This window comes from Tenrec ecaudatus, chromosome 1, assembly GCF_050624435.1.
Source record: "Tenrec ecaudatus isolate mTenEca1 chromosome 1, mTenEca1.hap1, whole genome shotgun sequence".
Lineage (NCBI taxonomy): Eukaryota > Metazoa > Chordata > Mammalia > Afrosoricida > Tenrecidae > Tenrec > Tenrec ecaudatus.
Genome location: NC_134530.1, coordinates 170,876,878 through 170,897,560, shown reverse-complemented (window position 1 = coordinate 170,897,560; position 20,683 = coordinate 170,876,878). Strand labels below are relative to the sequence as shown.

At 40.7% G+C, this 20,683-nt stretch overlaps 2 pseudogenes; both read left to right on the top strand.

The window, feature by feature from the left end:
* Positions 1-11,914, top strand: part of LOC142438597 (zinc finger and BTB domain-containing protein 14-like) — a 37,508-nt pseudogene extending 25,594 nt beyond the window's left edge.
* Positions 11,915-12,179: 265 nt separating this feature from the next.
* On the top strand, positions 12,180-17,233 carry LOC142438581 (RAB6-interacting golgin-like; annotated as a pseudogene).
* The last annotated feature ends 3,450 nt before the right edge of the window (positions 17,234-20,683 follow it).

The window sequence follows — 20,683 nt, the reverse complement described above, 5'->3', positions numbered from 1 at the left end:
TCCTTTGCCGGCACCACCAGTCAAATGCCTCGATTCTTCTTTGGTCTTCCTTATTCAATGTCCAGCTTTCACGTGCACATAGGCATTTGAAAAATACCATGAAGTTAGTCAATCACAAAAGAGCAAATATTGCACACATCCACTACTACAAAGAGAAGCATCAATTAAACAAATCTTAGAGACTCGTTCCCAAACGAAAGGGTAGAAAGGCTACATCGCCCCGCTTATGTGCACTTCAGAAGGATGGCCTTGGGGGAGGAGTCCTCACGTACACTGGAGTCACTCCTTCAAGAAGGGAGAAACGGAAAAGACCGAACATGGGATGCTGTGCAACACTGAGGCAAGGCTGTGACAAATCAACAGACCCTCCGCAGGAACGACGGAACCCTTACTGAAAAATCAGGTGAGACCAGGGGAGGGAACATCTACAGTTTCGAGGAGGCCCTGGTGTTTCTTCTGTTGGTGAGGATGGTGGGTGACGGGGAGGAGCAGCCTCACATCGGGCAGGAATGCTAAGCAAGAATTGCAGGGAGCCTACAGGGATGATAAACCCAATTTTATGCTCCCGGGTAGACACTTCAAACATGTTTCTACCCAACTCTCAGTGAACCACACCATAGCCATGGACTAAGCACCATGATGATGTTAGACACCGGTCTTACCGGGAACATGGCATCCCCCAGGGCCACACCAGGAAGACCCAACTTAGAAACCCAGCTGAACAAACTGAGACCTACCTCAAAATGACCTGTACCCTTGGAATTAGGAATGAAATACTCTGATGGGAGAGGGAGCAAAGGATGGCCACTCCAAGACTGTGGACATGGCAGTCACTGGACCATGGAAGTCACTAGACGCCTGGCTTAGTGGGTGTCCAATGAAAGGGGACCCAGAGCCACCATATATTTAATACTTAAATGCTCACCCTGCATGAACATGACAGGTTTTAATCTGATAGTCAAGGTTCTGTAAAAAATGATACAGGAAAATATGCCCTAACAAATATCCCCATGCTCAGTGTAAACGGAGCTCCATCAATTAAGAAATCAGTCCGTACAAAGACACAACTCTTAGATTGCAGCTCACGGTTGTTCTATACTCAGATAAACTCCTCATATAAACAGTGTCTTCAATTCCATGTCCTTGGATGAATTATTGATGTTACCGATGCAATCAACTTATACCCCAGGAGTATGATTGACAATGTTTCTCTTTTTTATTTCTTTGTTGTTGTTTTTTTGTTTTCCTACCTTTTGTTTGTTTGTTTTGTTGTTGTTATTCTTGTTGAGGTTTTTTTTTGGGGGGGGTCATAATATGACCACCAAAGTAAACCAGCATCATTCAGAACTGTGAATAAGCAGATGGAAAAGGATATCAATAATGGTATAATCAATGAGACAAGTTGAAGTTGTTGAATTAGAGAATGTTTTATGGTGTACATTTTTGCCACAATTAGGAAAAAATTACATAAAGAACAATGAGTACAAGAAAGAAGAAAACGTTCTAGAATAGATGGTAGTGATAATTGTACAACTCTCTTTGATGTAATTGAATTATTGAATTGTATGACATGTGGATGAAGTGCTACTAAAAATTGATTTTTAAAGTACCATGCTACCAAAATTGATTCTGATAATGATTGTACAACTTTTCTTAATACGATTTAACTATTGAGTTATATGATATGTGAATTATATACCAATAACAATGTTTTTTACAAATACCATGACTTGGTTCAGGTGTGCCTTAGTTCTCAAAGTAACATCCTTGTTTTCAACACTCCAAAGAGGTCTTGTGCAGCAGATTTACCTAATTTAACTCATCTTTTGATCTCTTGACTGCTGCTTCCATGAGCTTTGATTGTGGAGCCAAGCAAGACAAAGTCCTTGACAACTTCAACCCTTTCTCCATTTATCATATTGCCTATTGGTCCATTTGTGAGGATTTTGGTCTTCTTTGTGCATCGAGGCTGCAACTTTGCATTTCATCAGCAAGTGCTTCAAGTCTTCTTCACTTCCAGCAAGCAAGGTTGTGTCATATGTACATCACAGGTTGTTAATAAGTCTGTTTGCAATCCTGATGCCACACTCTTCATCACATAAGCCAGCTTCTCGATGACTTGCTCAGCATACAGACTGAATAAATATGGTGAGAGGATACAACCTTGATGCCCATCTTTCCTGATTGTAAACAATGCAGGATTCCCTTGTTCTGTTTGCACAGTTACCTCTTGATCCCTGTACAAGTTCCACATGAGCACAAGGAAGGCTTCTGGAAATCCCATTCTTCTCAATGCTGTCCACGGTTTGTGACGATCCACATAGTTGAATGCCTTGTCACTGTCAATCAAACACAGTGAATATCTTTCTGGTATTCAGCTAAGATCCACCTGACATCAGCAAGGATACCCTTTGTTCCACATCTTCTTCTGAATCCCACTTAGACCTCTGACAGCTCCCTGTTGATGTACTACTGTAACCATTGTTGGATGATCTTCGGCAAAATGTTACAGGCATGGAATACCAGTGATATTGTTCTATAGTTTGAGCATTCCGGTAGGTCCCCTTTCTTTGGAATTGATACAACTATGGATCTCCTCCAATTGGCCAAGTAGCTGTCACCCAAATTTCCTGGCATAGTAGAATAAGTGTGTAATAGGAAGGTTTACTGTGCCAACTTGGCCAATAGGAACACGTGGGATTAATCAGGTCACACATTGATTGGAGGGCAAAGAGATACATGGCTCTGTAAGATCTGCCCATCTCTCTTACTCTCTGGTGATGAGAGCGTGCTGGAGCGTACGTGCTGCCGCTGGAGCTAGTTCTCTGACTTACCCTGGGAGCTACATTACCTGTGGGCCAGGTCAATCCGGGGGGCATGTAGCTAGAGTTTGAGGAGCCTTTGAGACCTGCTTTGCCACGCTACTGATGCGTACATTGCTTGAGCTTGAGGTGGATTCCGTTGCCTTTCTTGCTTTCAATATCCCATCCAGGCCTGCTTCACTAAGCTCCCCAGCTACTGACTGTTGGTGACCCGCCCTGCTGCCTGCTGCCTGTGCACAGACTCAGCCAGCCTGGACCACCGCAGCCCACATGAATTGAAGGACTTGCAGTATATTAACTGCTCCATGGAAATGAGTTGAACTGAACCCTCTGTACTGCTGTGAGTACTAATTAGCTGCTATATTCCTTCTCGTTGTATAAACCTGTATATATATATATATATATATATATATATATATATATATATATATATATATATATATATATATATATATATATATATATATATATATATTCATAAGTGTCCTGGTTTCATTTCTCTAGAGAACCCTGCCTGACACAAATGTTTCCAGTGCTTCCTCAGCTTGTTGAAACATTTCAATAAGTATTCATTGTATCAGTGCCTGGAGCAATGTTTTTGGTGAATGCTTTCAGCGCAACTTGAACTTCTTCCTTCAGCACCATTGGTTCTTGCTCATCTGCTACTTCCTGGAATGGTGGACTGTCAGCTAGCTCTTCTTGGTTCACTGACTCTGTGTGTTCTTTCCATCTCCTTTTGATTCTTCCTGCATCCTTCAATATTTTGCTCACAGAATCTTTCAATGTTGTAACCCAAGGCTGTACTTTTCTCTTCGGTTCTTTCTGTTTAAAATATGCTGAGTGTGTTCTCAGCATATCTTTGGTTTTCTAACTTTAGGTCCTTTTGGTTTTCTAACTTTAGTTCTGTGCATATTTCATTATAATGTTTGACTTTGTCTTCCCAAGCTACCCTTTCAATGCTCCTTAGAAGTGAGGGTAGCGAGGCTCCATCTAATATACTTGGACATGTTATCAGAAGGAACAAGTCCATGAAAAAGGAAACTGTGCTTGATAGATAGGACAGTGACAAAGAGGAAGATCCTTTAGAAGATGAAGCGTGACATAATGGCTGCAACAATGGACTCAAACACGGTAATGATCGTGAAGACAACAAAGATAAGGCAGTATCCATTTGTATAAAGTGTAGGAAATCTAACCCTTAGTGACAGAAAGCAGATCAAGGAACAAGAGTTTGCAAAGGATTTGAGGAAATGGGGGGGGGCGGGGGGTAGAGAATATATATGTTCATTTTCTTGAAGATGAGATAGTTGCAAAGGTTTTTACATACAACAGGCCTTCAATAAGTTCATGGAAACATTTCATTACCTTTTTTGAAGTTTCACAGAGCAGATCAGTTTTCCATTCAACAATTCATTCGCATTTTATTTCATCTCATTGACTGCAATTCCCACAATGAAACATCTTATAGCGTAATTCCTCCATGTGTTTTTCATTTGCATTCCTCATTCTTTCTAACCTTTCCTGAATTCTGAACTTTGGCCTTGGGGAAATGCTGTCCTTTGGATCTCAAATGATTGTTCTGAGATGCACACCTGCTCGGTGTTGTTCTTCTCCCTGTGTTGTTTTTGTTGCTGTTGTTAGGTGCCATTGAGTTGGTTCCAACTCATCGCGAATCTGTGAACAACAGAATGAAACACTACTCAGTCCTGCACCACCTCACAGTTATTCTTGTCTGAGCCCATTGTTGCAGCCGCTGTGTCAATCCATGCTTCTTCTTTTTCGCTGTCTCTGTACTTCACCAAAGCCCCCCTGTAATTACGTGTACTCTTTGGATGAAAATTGAGCCATGCTGGCGAATTTATTTCCATGCCTAAAGGATAACTAAGGGCTACAGTCTGAAGGATTCCACCAGTATCTATCTGACCAGTAAACCTAGTCTAATTGTAGTTCTGAGTTTTGTTCCACATTTTCCTGAAGCTACGCAAGGACTTTCTATTGTGTTCCCTTTCAGAACAGTTAGTAATGGTAGCCATCTAGCTCTTGTCTCACAAGATTGTGTAAACTGATATTCCCATTAGTCCATTGGGCTAATTGTTTCCACGTGCTTTCAATTTTCATCCTCTGGACAGAGATAAACCCAGAAGTTACACAGTTTAGATGGCCACTCATAAGCCTTTAAAGCTCTCCTCACTACTCACGCAAGTAGGATAACATTGTCTTTGTCTGTGTTATGCCAATTGTCCCAGAGACTATGATCCTGAGCTCCCAGGCCCAGTAATTCATTCCAATAAAGTGTTCAGTTATGTCTAAAACGTTTTCATAGTTTTGACCTCTGTACGCTCACCACATGCATGGATATATTTGCAGCAAAGGTAAAAACACAGGTACAGACATGCTCTGTCTTCCCCAGCTCCATCATTTTGGGCTGACCTCCTTCTAATGATGCGTTGCCCCCCACCCACCCACCCAAGCTAACACGTGTCTGCCTTCTGTTCAGTAACAACTTTCCCATGAACTTTGAAAAGCCTCCTTGTATATCAAAACTTACTGCATTGTACATGTCAAAAATGTACAACTTGTTGAAGGCCTAACATACATCAATAGAACTGTTTTAAAAATTCTATCAAATGAGAAAAAAGAAGGAAAATCCAATTAAAGATGGGAATAAGAAAAAGACATCCCCTATCACAATTGTTAATAAATGTTGTTATGATCATCCTAGCTCATGCATCAAGACAAGAAAAGGAAATAATAAATAAAAATTATTGAAAACAATCGAGCTAGAGCTGTCCTTTCAAAAGAGAAAAGTGAGTTATTCATTAAATGGTATTAGGACAATTAGGTAACTACCTAGAAAAAGTAGTTGGATTTCTACCTCATTTCTTTATTTATTTATTTCTCAAAACCATTTTAATATGAATATTCTGTCAGCATATATCTATTGTTCAATCACATCACACAGTATTGTACAATCACTACCACAGTCAGTTTCAAAACATTCTCTCGGGGAGGGAGGGGGATGGGGGGAAAAAAAGGGAAACCGAGCTGATTCCAGGAACCCAAGTGGAAGGTGAATTATGAGAGTGACAAGTGCAACAAATGTATAAGGGTGCTTTGCTCAATTGATGTATGTACAGATTGTGATAAGAGCCTTATGAGCCCCAATAAAAAGATATTTTTAAAAAAAAACATTCTCTTCTTTCTTTTTTTTAAATCTTTTTTTAATCATTTTATTGGGGGCTCATACAACTGTTATCACAATCCATACATCCATCCATTGTGTCAAGAACATAGGTACCATCATCATGGCAACCATGTTGCCATCATCATTCTCGATTCTCTTCTTTCTTAAACCCCTTGACATCAGCTCACTTTTACCACTCCCCACCCCCTCCCCACTACCACTGTACACCCTCTTCTCACCCCAAAACCCTTATTCTACTTGCTGACTCTATAGCTCATCAATCCTGGGTTTCACACACTGAAAAAACAGAAAAATTCAAGAGGGCCACCCCAATGACAAAATATATCTGAAATAAACCCCAATGTGAACAAACAGAAAATGTTGAAAACCAGATCTGGCCCAATGTGCATCAGCGGGGGGGTCAACTGACAAGGTTCTAATCATTCAAGGCAGTTTATCATTTTGGTCTTCTGTAGTCATCTCTCCAGTGCTCTCGGTTAGATAACCAGTTTCTTCCCACCCCTCTGTTATGGAGAGAGAAAAATCACTTTTTGTTTCCTCTGCAGATCTCACAAATGTATCTTGGGTTCCTACTGTCATCCACAGCCTTCTGCAAACCAGAATCTCACAGTTTAGACTCTGATACTATTCCCTCCTTTGGCTTTGGATTACATGCTTACAATCCTTTGGTCAATGATGTTGATGTGCTTTGTCCATGTGGACCTAGCTGACATCTCATTTAGAAAGCTGCTTGCTTGGAAACAAGCTTTAAGATCCCTATTTTATCTGATCGTTGAGCACCATCTAATTTCTTCACCACACTTTGCTTTATCTTCCGTGTCCCTTCCTGAGAGCGAGGATCAAGCAGGGCCATGATGTAAGAGCTAGTTGCACTTAAATTGGAGCTAGGATTTAGTTTTAGCCCAAAACCCATTCCTGGATCTATATTTTATCTGCCTTTGCCCCCCTTTCAAAACTTATTTCTTAATTTATGGTAGTGAATCTTATTGATCATCTCCCTGGGACATAAATACTGCCCATTGATACTGTCATTCATTAACCCCTAGTATCAATTTTTAAAACAATTTTGTTGGTACTTAATCCACATAGCACACAATTCAATAGTACAATCATATCAAGAAGAATTGTACAATCATTACCACAATCAATTTCAGAACATTTTCTGCCCGCCCCCCCCCCCATGACTAATTCCCCTTTAAAATTACTTGTGTAGTCACCTTAGGTTCTAATGCTCATTCCCCCTCCCACCTTCATTGTTTAGTCTCAACCCACACCCCCATCTCCCCTCCCCTACATCCCCTACAAAGCCTTGCATCAGCTATTATCTCTATGCACTCACTCCTATGCTTCACACACTGGCAAACCCAACAGAAACAATAAAGGACAAAAAATGAAATGAAGTGATAAGGATAAAACAATAGTAATATAAAGATAAAAATACAAACAATGAGTAAGAAAAAAAAAGGACCACCATCAATATTTTTAAAAACAGGGAAGAAGTTTGTGTTGTGGACCAAAAAGAGATCCCTGCACCTAGAACAAATTCAGGTTGGGCCTAGAGCAGTGGTTCTCAACCTTCCTAAAGCCGCAACCCTTTCATACAGTTCCTCGTGTGGTGATGACCCCAACCATAAAATTATTTCTGTTGCTACCTCATAACTGTAATTTTCCTACTTTTATGAATCGAGCAACCCCTTTGAAAGGGTAGTTCTACCCCCAAAGGGGTCCCAACCCACAGGTTGACAACCGCTGGTGTAGAGGGAGGTCAACTGACCAATTATCAAGTTTGATCCAGCATAATCAGCATTAAAGTAATGTATGTTTGATAGTAAAGTTGTTCCAGAGCTTTGCCTATGGCTAGAGGGGATCTGCCAGTGGCTTAATCTGACTAGATAGCACCAATTTTTTAAAGCCCTGTTGAGTGAGGGATTTGGGGCTAATTTAGGCTAACTCCCTATCACTTGTCATTATTCACTTGTACAAAATCAATCTGTTCGTAGCTGGATGCTATTTATAAAAGCAATGATATGATTGCTGAAGACAAATGTGTGCATAAACAAATGTGGTGAAGAAATCTGATAGTGCCGGCTATCAAAAGATATAGCATCTAGGTCTTAAAAGCTTGAAGGTGAACAAACGGCCATCTAGCTCAGAAGCAATAAAGCTCGCATGGAAGAAGCACACCAGCCTGTGGGATCACGAGGTGTCAAAGAGATCAGGTATCAGGCATCATCAGAACAAAAAAATCTTACCATAGTGAATGAGGGGCACATTGCAGTGTGGAAACCCAAAGCCCATTTATAGGCCACTGGACATCCCCTTACAGAAGGGTCTCGAGGAAGAGACGAGCCAGTCAGGGTGCGATGTAGCAGCAATGAAAAATAGAACTTTCCTCTAGTTCCTAAATGCTCCCCCCCTCCCGCCAATATGATGATCCCAATTCTACCTTACAAATTTGGCTAGACCAGAGGATGTACACTAGTACAGACAGGAACTGGAAACACAGGGAATCCAGGGCGCATGATCCCTTCAGGACCAGTGGTGTGAGTGGTGATAATGGGAGGGTGGAGGGAGGGTGAGTTGGGAAGGGGGAACCGATTACAAGGATCTACATGTGACCTCATCCCTGGGGGACGGAAAACAGAAGTGTTGGTGAGGGGAGACGTCGGACAGGGAAAGATATGACAAAATAATAATTTATAAATTATCAAGGGCTCAGGAGGGAGGGGGAGCGGGGAGGGAGAGGAAAAAATGAGAAGCTGATGCCAGAGGCTTAGGTGGAGAGCAAATGATGAGGACAATGAATGTACACATGTGCTTTACACAATTGATGTGTGTGTGGATTGTGAAAGAGTTGTATGAGCCCCTAATAAAACGATTAAAAAAACAATGGGAGTTGATTGTAAGGGAAAATGTACAATAATATTCACTGAAAATATCAGTCACGGGTTTGTCATAATAATGTCTATCTTAATGCAGTACTTAGCGCATTGATGTTGCTAAATCTGTGATTGCCCAGCTAGTGACAGTTTAACAATCTTGGCACAACTGTCTTCCACTTCCTCAGATAACAAGAATGTTCAGTCTTAAGTCCCCAAGTTACAACTACCTCATTTCTTATACCTAATGACATATACGTAAATTAAAAATTCAGGAGTAAAGTGATCACATTCTGAACAAAGAGTGTGTTAGACAGGGTTCTCTAGAGAGTCACAGGCTGGCACAATAAACTATCGCAAAGAGGAGCAAAGAGACTCCGAGATCCACAGAAACCATCTATCCAATGAACTAACAGACCACATGAAGGTCACTCTCCATGACTCTGAGAGCAGAAGAACTCAAAGATGCCCAGCTATCCCTACTGTCTGAAAGGGATCACAAGACATAGAGCTGGGGGAAGTGTGGGGGAACCCACAAACTCGTAAAAATAATACAGGCTTGGCTCTGACAGTCCAGTGAGCCGGGGTGGATGGCACAGGCTGGGCTGGCTGAGGAGACTGAAGCAGAATAAAGCATGGTTTGGTGCTGGCTCTGAGCCGTCTTCTGGTGAGGTCAGATCCGAGTTCACCAGGGCAGGAGGAGAGGAAGGTTGAGAGTTGAACATTGGCCATTAGATGTTTCCACCAATCCATCTGAATCACAGTGAACAAGCGTCAACAACAACGTCATGGAGCAAAAGTCCTTCAAGAGCAAAGCCCAAGACTTACCCTTCAAGATGGATCGACTCTATTACCTCCAGAGCAGCTGCTTTCTGCAGCAAACCAGTCCGACCACTGACCCCCCATTCCTCTGCTCCGTCTCGCACACCTCCCTGCTGGTGGTGGAAAGCACAGCGTGCCCAACGCCAACCCACGGAAGGGAGCTGGGGCTTGGAATGCCCATGACGAAACCTCCACAAAAAAGTTGACGTTTTAAGTACAGACCCAGATTGCAAACTGAAGAAAAAAACGTGAACTTGTTCGCAAGAAAACCCCCGACGGCCCATGCACGGGGGTGGGGGGAAGGATGGGATGGGGTGTTCACAGCTGGCCAGGCGTTCAGGGGCGTGCACGACTTCCCTCACCCCACCCCCGCCCCAAACTGAAATAAAAATTAAAATCCAAACATGTGACCACCCCTCAGACCCCTCCACGCCCCGCGCTCACCCCGCCCCGGCCAGTGTGGGGGTGAGCCGGGAGCCCGCGGGGCCTGCATTGTGCCAGGCTGCAGATCTGGCTTGTGACTGGGCCGAGGAATGAGGTGGTCAGCGCGTGGAGAAACCAGCCTTCATTGTGCACGTAGCTTTTCATCTGTATATCTGAAGCTATTGACGATGAGGACCATGATCTCAGAGCTTTGCTTCTGAAAACGCTAAGTGAAGGACGTCTGGAAGGAGACCTTTGCGATTTTGCCATCGTGGTGGAAGATGTGAAATTCAGAGCACGCCGATGTGTCCTGGTCTCTCAGCACCGACTTTTAAAAGCTCTTCAAGAAGCTTGAGGTTGGTAGCTCTTCGGGAATAACAATAGAGTTTCTTAGCTCGGATACATTTGAAGAGGTTCTTAACTACCCGTACACAGCAAAGATTTCCGTCAAAAGAGAAGACATCAACGAAATGATGCCATCGGTCCGTTACTGGGTGACCTCTGTTCCCCGAAAGGTGACTATCCAGTCCTGAGGAAAGTCACGGCTGTCCAAGAGCAAGTGTTGCCTGGAGATAAGTCGCCCATTGGTGATGCAGGATGATGATGTGGAGGAAAGTGGAGACCAGGACGACAGTCCTTCTGAGGGCATGAAAAAAGGCCCTACCCCAGTCAGGAGATGGCCAGTCCCCCAGGCGATGCTCAGGGTGTAGAAAGAGCTAGGCAGAGAGGAAGTTCGAAAAGCAAATTTCTATGGCCAAGAAAGAGAATCCATGAAGACCAAAAGTTTTGGGGTTCCAAACCCCTCAGGCCGTAACTTTTTTTTTCAACATTTTATTAGGGACTCATACAACTCTTATCACAATCCATACATATACATACATCAATTGTATAAAGCACATCCGTACATTATTTGCCCTAATCACTCTCAAAGCATTTGCTCTCCACTTACGCCCTCTGCATCAGGTCCTCTTTTTTTTTCCCTCCCTCCCCGCTCCCCCTCCCTCATGAGCCCTTGATAATCCACAGATTGTTATTTTGTCATATCTTGCCCTATCTGGAGTCTCCCTTATCCCCCTACTCTGCCGTCCATCTCCCAGGGAGGAGGTCACATGTGGATCCTTGTAATCAGTTCCCCCTTTTCAACCCACTCACCCTCCACTCTCCCAGCATCGCCCCTCACACTTCTGGTCCTGAAGGTATCGTCCACCCTGGATTCCCTGTGCCTCCAGCTCCCATATGCACCAGTGTACAACCTCTGCCCTATCCAGTCCTGCAAGGTAGAATTCGGATCATGGTGGTTGTGGGGAGGAAGCATCCAGGATCTGGGGGAAAGCTGTGTTCTTCATCGGTACTATATCGCACCCTGACTGACCCATCCCCTCTCCTAAACCCCTCTATGAGGGGATCTCCAGTGGTCAACACTTGGGCCTCGAGTCTCCACTCTGCACTTCCCCCTTCATTCACTATGGTATATATATATATATACACACACACACATATATATATATTCTTTTTTTTTTTTGCATGATGCCTTATACCTGATCCCTTTGGCACCTTGTGATCACACTGGCTGGTGTGCTTCTTCCATGTGGGCTTTATTGCTTCTGAGCTAGATGGCCGCTTGTTCACCTTCAAGTCAGGCCATAACTTTTAATGATGGAATGGGTGAAGTGAAAGACAAACAGACCCCAGGTTGGACAACAGTCGCCAGCGACCTGAAGTTTGACTATTTGCTCTACCCCAGTGGTTCTCAACCTTCCTAATGCCGTGACCCTTTAACACAGTTCCTCCTGTTGTGGTGACACCCCAACCATAACATTATTTTTGTTGCTACTTCATAACTGTAATTTTGCTACTGTTATGAATCATCATGTAAATATCTGATATGCAGGATGTATTTTCATTGTTATAAATCAGACATAGTTAAAGCATAGTAATTAATCACAAAAACAATATGCAATTATATATTGTGAAATATTTATTTCTAATTGCAAATAAATGAAATTTTTTCTTGAAGCATGGTGTAGCATGGGTAACAGTCTTAGTATAATGACAGTAAACTACATTGCTACATTTTACAACAGTATGCGTAAAAAGCCAATGCCAGTGTGAAGGTTGAGATAGCTTCTTTCTCACCAGATCAGAAATTCTTGGGGCAGTCTTTGCAAGAGCACAATGAAGATCATCTTCCACAAGTCTACATCTGTATTTAGACTTGATAACCAACAAGCTGGAAAACCCTGTTTCACAAAGATACGTTGTTGAAATGAAAGAAGAAGGCACAACACAGTCTCAGACAGAACAGGATATGACTGCAAACACTTAATCCAGAATTTTGTAACTGGCATTGTAGAGAAATCAGTTCTTGCTGCATCACTGTTCATAAGTTCAATGAACTCCTCTCATGCTGTCTCAGGAACATCTTCAACTTTGACTGTGAATGGGCTTCTAGAAAGTACAAATGGGGTGTCAGGTAGATTTGGAAAGTACGATGAAATTTCATCTGCAAGCATGTGCAAGTGTTCTTTCACAGAAATTATCATCATAATCCTTTTGTCTGGTTCAATGTCATGTTTCTCAAAGAAAGCAGATAAGATAGGCAACATGTAAATTTTGTTTTCATCCAATTTTTTTGCCAAAGCTGAAGTTTCATTTGGAATGATCAGATCTTTTCAGACAAATCAAGGCATGTTTCATTTGGTCCTTGCAGTGATAAATTTAACTCATTCAAGATGGCAAAGATGTCAACCAAGTAAGATATTTTCTGCAGTTCACTTTTATCACTGAAAAGTGCTTCGAACTGCGGTCTTGCTTTCTGATTAAGAAACATTTTGAGTTTATCACGAAGCTCAAACACATGTTTTAAAGCTTTTCCTCTCAACAACCATCTCACTTCAGCGTGAAACAGCAGAGCATTATTCAGCACATCCAACTCGTTGCAAAGTTGGGAAAACAGTCGACTGTTTAAAGTGCTTGCCTTTACAAAATTGATAGAACTTATAATGCCTTTCATTACTTTTTGTAACTCTTATGGTAGCTTCTTCATTGCTAGTATTCGCTGATGAATCATACAGTGAATTCTTATGACTTTTGTCAACTCATTCAGTACCAAACTGAAATCCAGATCGACTTCCTAGCATAGCTGGAGCACCATCTGTGCAAACACCACAAACCTTTTCCTAAGAAATCTTATGCTCTTTCAGAAATGAACCAACTGTGTCAAATACATCACCTATAGTAGCCATTTCAAAAGGTTTACAAAAAAGAAACTCACCTTTAAAGTCGCCATCATTAATATACCTCATGTAACTGTGAACAGTTTGCATCTGTAGATTCTTCAAGCTGGATGCTAAATATTGGAAGCAGAGCAGATTTAATTTCCTGGATGACCTGATCAAGAATAACAGCAGATATGTCATCTATTCTTCTGTGGACAGTGTTGATAGATAAGGAAATTGTACTCAATTTTATAACAAATTCGTCTCCGATCATAACTTGAACAATGTCTTTGTCTGCTGGCAACAGTAAATCCTCAGCAATGGTGTGAGGTTTCATAGCTCTGGCGATTCTGAGTGCCACCAAATATGAAGCTTCAATAGCTGCTACGTTTTGTTTGTGGTACTTGCCACCAGTGGCAAGTCTGGCTTTCTTGAGTCCATCAGCTTTGCTTCTAAAATAGTTGATATCCTTGCTGGAAAAGCTTGGATGCTTGCTACCGAAATGGCATTTTAGTTTGTTCAGCTTCATAGATTCGGCAGATAGAACTTCACAACAATTAACACATTGCAGTTTTTCAATTCCTACTGTAATTATTGAAGTAAAACCATACTGTAAAAAACCCTCACTACATTTTCTTTTCTTAACATTCTTCTCTACACAATCCATTGTCATGGGATGGTTTGCTAATGACAATAATATATAATATTAGTTTTAATAATGCAAAAAATGATATATGGCATAGTTCAATCAATACAGTTCATTAAAATTGCCTATAATTCAGCATTCTCTGTGTGTGTTTTTACATACCTGTTACTATCACAAGGGGGCAGTATTCACACCGATCTCAGCTGAATATAAAAAGACCGATCAGCATCCAGATTAAGTTCCCATGGTACAAATCTTTTTTTTGCAGTAGTTGATGATTTTACAGTAAATGATTTTACATTAACCCAGTAATTATAATTCATGAATTGTCTTTTTACCTCCAATTCTGCTGCTTTCAACACAGTAGCTGCTCTCTACACATATGACTGGTCCGCATAAGTACATTATGGTGCCAACCCTGTCACATACACCTGTATTTGTATGGGGTGTATGTGATGGGGTTGGCATGATGATGTCATCACACCAGGAAATACATTTCAAGGTTCTGAACAAACTACTTCACTGTCCTGCCTGAGGTCTAATATTAACATTGCCAGTAAGTCCTTTCTAGCCCTCCTTCCCCACCCCCTCTTTTATTATTTTAATTTGAGAAGTCTTATGTTTAGTTTAGAAATGAGAAACTTCTGTTCCATTTTATAACCACATTTTATGGAAGGGTCATTCGACCCCCAAAGGGGTTGCGACCCACAGGTTGAGAACCGCCGGAGTCTAGAGAACCCTGTCTAACACAGCCTCCATAAAATGATATTTTTAATAAAAAGAAAAGAAAATACTGGTGAGGAGTTGACACCACGAACACTGCAAATAAGAAAATATAGACAGGTATTACATTTATATTTGATATGATAATTTTATATCAATGCTTTCCCTTTTTTGAGGTACTTCTTTCTCCATTTGGATTGTCCCATACCTGCTTTGAAAGATGCAATCATATGTACCAGAGGCTGAACAAACCCCTAGATATAGTGGCCTGCAGCCAAGTTCTTATCGTTCCCCATCTTTTGGTCATTGACCTTTTGCCAGCAACAGGGCCAGTGGTAAGAAGAATAATAGAGGGCAAATAAGAGCCTGGACAAGGCTTGCTACATTTCCAACAATCCTAAGATCTACTAGATCAAAGTAATTGCTCATTGTTTTTGAAACTGGGTTTTTATTTACAATCAGAATTAGAACAAACAGGTATGCTTCTTCAAACACATTTGAATAAGTTACCAGAAAGCTATCAAACTTGTGGGCTCTCAGCAGCACCTGTCAGATCCATAAAAGAGATGCAATAAGCTTGATTAATAAAGGTGGAATCTTTTAAGTGTGTAAATAGGATAGAACTGTTGGTCGCATATGTTTCAAGTTTGGCTTTCACATTGGATAAATGTAACTTCCATCAAAAACGAACATCAGAATATTCTAACCAATGTTACAGATTGTCAGACGACCCACATGGAAGAAGCACACCAGCCTGTGTGATCATGAGGTGTCAACAGGATCAGGTATCAGGCATCAGAAAACCCAAAACAAACAATCATATTGATGGGGGCGTGGCGGTAAAGTGGAGACCCAAAGCCCATCTGTAGACAATTGGACATCCCCTCACAAAAGGGTCACAAGGAAGGAACAAGCCAGCCAGGGTGCAGTACAGCACCAATGGAACATACAATAGTCATCTAGTTCTTTAATGCTTCCTCCCCACCACTATCATGACCCTAGTTCTACCTTACAAATCCAGCTAGACCAGAGCATGTACACTGATACAGATAAGATCTCTCAATACACAGAATACAGGACAGATAAACCATCAGGAACAATAATGGGAGTATAGATACCAGGAGGGTAAGGAGAAAGTGGGGGGGGGGGGGGGAGAGGGGCAGCCAATTGTAATGATCGACATATAATCCACACACACACCCAGGGTGACGAATAACAGAAGCATGGGTGAAGGGAGATAGTGTAAGATATGAAAAAATAATAATTTATAATTTATCAAGGGTTTGTGAGGGTGGGAAGGTGAGGGAGGGAATGAAAAAATGAGGAGTTGATACCAAGGGCTCAAGTAGAAAGAAAATGTTTTGAAAAGGATGATGGCAACATATGTACAACGGTGCTGGACACAATGGATGGATGGATTGTTATGAGAGCTGTAAACACCCCCAATAAAATGATTTTAAAAGATTGTCAGACCAAATGCTTATGTTTTTTAATTATATTTCATCACAGGTGACAGTTTTAAGTAGAAATTGATTGGCTTTTCCTAGACACAGATTAGAATGAAAATTCTGTTACAGTTTTGGGGTACTGAACGTTCCTTTTAACTATTTCTTTAGGAATATATTGAAATGCCAATAGGTTGGGTTATGTTCTATAATAAAGTACTAATCTGTTTTTTAGAATATGTTCAATTTTAGGAAAATGTCAACTTTTAATTGATTTTTTTGTTGCTAGATTTTTTTTCAAAGATTATTTCATGAAAGAAGGAAGAAAGAAAGAAAGAAAGATAGATAGATAGATAGATAGATAAATAGGTCTGATTGGGAAATCTTCTAATAAGAACAATCATTACTGGAAGAGTAAAATAAATGTAAGAAATGTTTTTTGGCCAAAGCTATTGCAGAAACATCTAAAAGATCTCAGGCAGAGACCAGGAAATTAATAAGGATCCAGAAGGAGTCACATGCTTTAGATGACGTGATGTCGGCTGACATTGGGGTCCTTGGGAACCTGATCATTCAAGCCAGCCGAGATGGCTCAGACGCCTGGAAGCAGTCTGACAAGGCTGAAGCAGAGCACGTGACCGCAAAGCTAGATCCACAGTGTAAGACTGAAATGGAAGATCAACTCACTGAGCACCTCTCCACCATCATCCAGCAGAATGAGCTCCGGAAGGCCAGCAAGTTGGAGGAATTGATGCAACAGCTGGATGTACCGGCTGATGCGGAGACTTTGGGACTTGAGGTAGAAGCGGAGCAATTACTGCAGAAGCAGGAAGCAAAATCAGGAAAACAAACAGTTCCTTTTGACAGCCTTCTGAGGACAGGGTGACATTAGGATTTTCTAAAGAGGACAAAAAGCATCAGGGGCAGACTGTTTACTCAAAGGATGAGCAATGTGAAAATTACAAAAGCAGTTCCTTTCTTAGTCCAAATGGCCAGAATCAAGACATTGAAACAACTGTAAGGGACATGTTTTGTGCTCTGCCAACATGAAGTGCCAGTGGGTGTTCTTTTCGGCTAACATGATACATGTAAAGTGTACTTTCTGCTATACACTGTACTCTAACCTCGTGATAAACATCTCTTCAAAACAGGTCAATCTTTGAGTTCATGACTTTTTACTATTTTCCCCATGCTTGAGCATTCTGAAGTCCCAGATTATGACAATTTTACATCAGGGGTGGATATTTTACCTTGATTTGTGCCCAGTTCTTTCAGTGTGTCATTGTCAAGGGTGAAAGAAAATAATCTAAAAGGATGGAAGAAAAACCACATGGTTAAAATGTTTATTTAAACCTGATAATACAGAAAAGTAAAATGAAAATGACACCAATATCTAATCAAATTATATAACTTCTCTTGAAAATTATTACAAATTACTATGATATGTAATTAGTTTAAAAACACAAATATTACTGTGTGCAAAATAGAGGGCAAGCAGCAAATTGATGTAGACTTTACTAGATTTATAAAATGCAACTTAGAAGCTGCAGTTGAATTTCAGTATGTGATACATGTAACATACCCCCCTTTTTTTGTTTTGTTTTTTGTTTGTTTGTTTTGTTTTATTGGTTTTTCTTAAAACATTTTATTAGGGGCTCATACAACTCTTATCACAATCCATACATATACATACATCAATTGTAAAAAGCACATCTGTACATTCTTTGCCCTAATCATTTTCTTTCCTTTCTTTTTTTTACATTTTATTAGGGGCTCATACAACTCTTATCACAATCCACACATATACATACATCACTTGTATAAAGCACATCCATACATTCTTTGCCCTAATCATTCTCAAAGCACCTGCTCTCCACTTAAGCCCTCTGTATCAGGTCCTCTTTTTTTTCCCCCGTAACCCCCGTTTTAGAAAGCAAATTTATTCGGCACCCCCAATACCAATGACAAATTTTTGGACTGGAGATCATAATCCAAGATAAAGTGTGTAGTTGTTGCTCTTGCAGCCCCCCTGGATCATACCAGCCCCCCTGGATCATACCAGCCCCCCTGGATCATGCCCCCCAGGAGGGCAGTGTGGCTCACTTTAGAAACACTGGTATAGATTATCGATCTTCACTACATTAGAAATCTTCATCTCTCTCCCTTGGAGCAGCTGATGGATTTGAACTGCTGACCTTGCAGTTAGCAAGCCTAATGCAGAACCCACTGTGCCCCAGGGCTCCCCAAGCACACACACACAACCAAACTTGTGAGTCAAATCTCACCTCTCGTGTTTCAGAGCAAACTGCGTGCCACAGGGTTTCCCATGGCTGTGACTGACTTGCAAAAGCAGGTTGTGGGTTGGTTCTCTTCTGAGTTGCCTTGGGGTGAATTCACAGCTCCAACCAGGCAGTTGCATAACCATCTGCACCACCCAGGGACGCCTACAGATACTACATATATATATGTAATCTTACCATTAGTGCATTGTCTTTTCGTTTATCCAGCTATCAGCTAGCTAAACTGATCCAAAATTGATTTTACTTAAGTAAAATGAGATCATCCAAAACGTTTATTATGCTTTCTTTCCAGCTGTGTGTCAACTTGCTTTATATGCTCCTTGCTGTTTGCTGCCTGTGCCGGGATAGCCTGAATCGCTCTGCAGAGGACTACCCGGCGGCCCTCAAGACTTGAAGGACTGCCAGTGTCTCACAACTCTCTCACGGGAGTGAGTCGCACTGAGCCATTTGTACTGCTTTATAATTTAATTAACTGTTTATTTCTTATGTTGTATGTCTATATGTATAAATACATATGTAATTATTAGCATTCTGGTTTTGTTTCTCTAGAGAACCCTGTCTAACACAAAGCTAGACAAAATACTTTATCATAAAGCATTTAAATTATAAAAATGTTGGTATTTCTTATGACAAATAAAAGTTTATTAGAGTAGAGAGTGAGTGGGTTGGAAAGGGGGAACTGATTACAAGGATCCACATGTGACCTCTTCCCTGGGAGAGGGACAGCAGAGAAGGGGGGAAGGGAGACTCTGGATAGGGCAAGATATGACAAAATAACGATGTATAAATTACCAAGGGCACATGAGGGAGGGGGGAATGGGGAGGGAGGGGGCGGGGAAAAAAAGAGGACCTGATGCAAGGGGCTTAAGTGGAGAGCAAATGCCTTGAGAATGATTGGGGCAGGGAATGTATGGATGTGCTTTATACAATTGATGTATGTATATGTATGGATTGTGATAAGAGTTGTATGAGTCCCTAATAAAATGTAAAAAAAGAAAAGAGGAGAAAAAAATGATTAGGGCAAAGACTGTACAGATGTGCTTTATACAATTGATGTATGTATATGTATGAACTGTGATAAGAATTGTATGAGCCCCAATAAATTGTTAAAAAAAACAAATAAAAGTTTATTACCTACTAATACATGATCAATACCTTGTACTATATGGAATGTGTATTTTTATTAATTATAGCTTTATCACAAATTCATGAATATCACTTTAAGTTGTGATCTATTTACCAGAAACTTGAAGAAATGTAAAGATTGTGTTTTTGTTTTGCTTCACTTTTTTATTAACATTTCTTTAATTTCACTGTAGCACAGTTACCTATGCATATGAATTATCTATCATTTGCATTGTGCAAATAATATTTAACTCACCTTTTGCTCCCCAAGCAAAGATAGGGTTTTAAGTCTTTTTAAAATAGTATTTTTAAAAGGGTAAGGAGAAGTACAATATTACATTCATAATAACTCTTCACAAAGTTATTATCGTAAATGAGGAGCTGATACCAGGGTCTCAAGTGGAAAGTGAATGTTTTGAGAATGATGAGGGCAACAAATGTACAAACGTGCTTGACACGATGGATGGATGGATTGTGTTAAGAGTTGTATGAGCCCCCAATAAAATGATTTTTTTTAATGAGGAGCTGATACCAAGGGCTCAAGTAAAAAGCAAATGTTTTGAGAATGATGATGGCAACAAATGTACAAATGTCCTTGACACAATGGATGGATGCATAGATTGTGGTAAGAGTGTATGAGCCCCCAATTTTTAAAAAAATCCTCACAACTAGACCAATAGATAACATCATAATAAATGGAGAAAAGGTTTTAAAAAAGTTATTATCTTATAGTATCTGGTGTGATCGATACATTTTTATATTGAGTAATTTTAGATGAAATTCTAGTTGTCCATTACTGGTTATCCATCTAAACAGAAGCACTTATGTAAATAGTTGTATTTCTATTTTGAATGGCATGCATAATTGCAAACTTCAGTCAAAACACTCTTATTTTTCTAAAGAACAAATGAGTCTGATTTAAAATAAGTAAATCAGCAGGCTTATCGGTCTCAAAGACTATATAGCCTCAGGCCTTGAGTTGAACTTTCAGGCCTTGAGCTGAACGCATTCCCATGGATCATATTTTCAGCCAACCCATAGACATGTCTAAAGGTTAGCAATATAAATAGGGAGG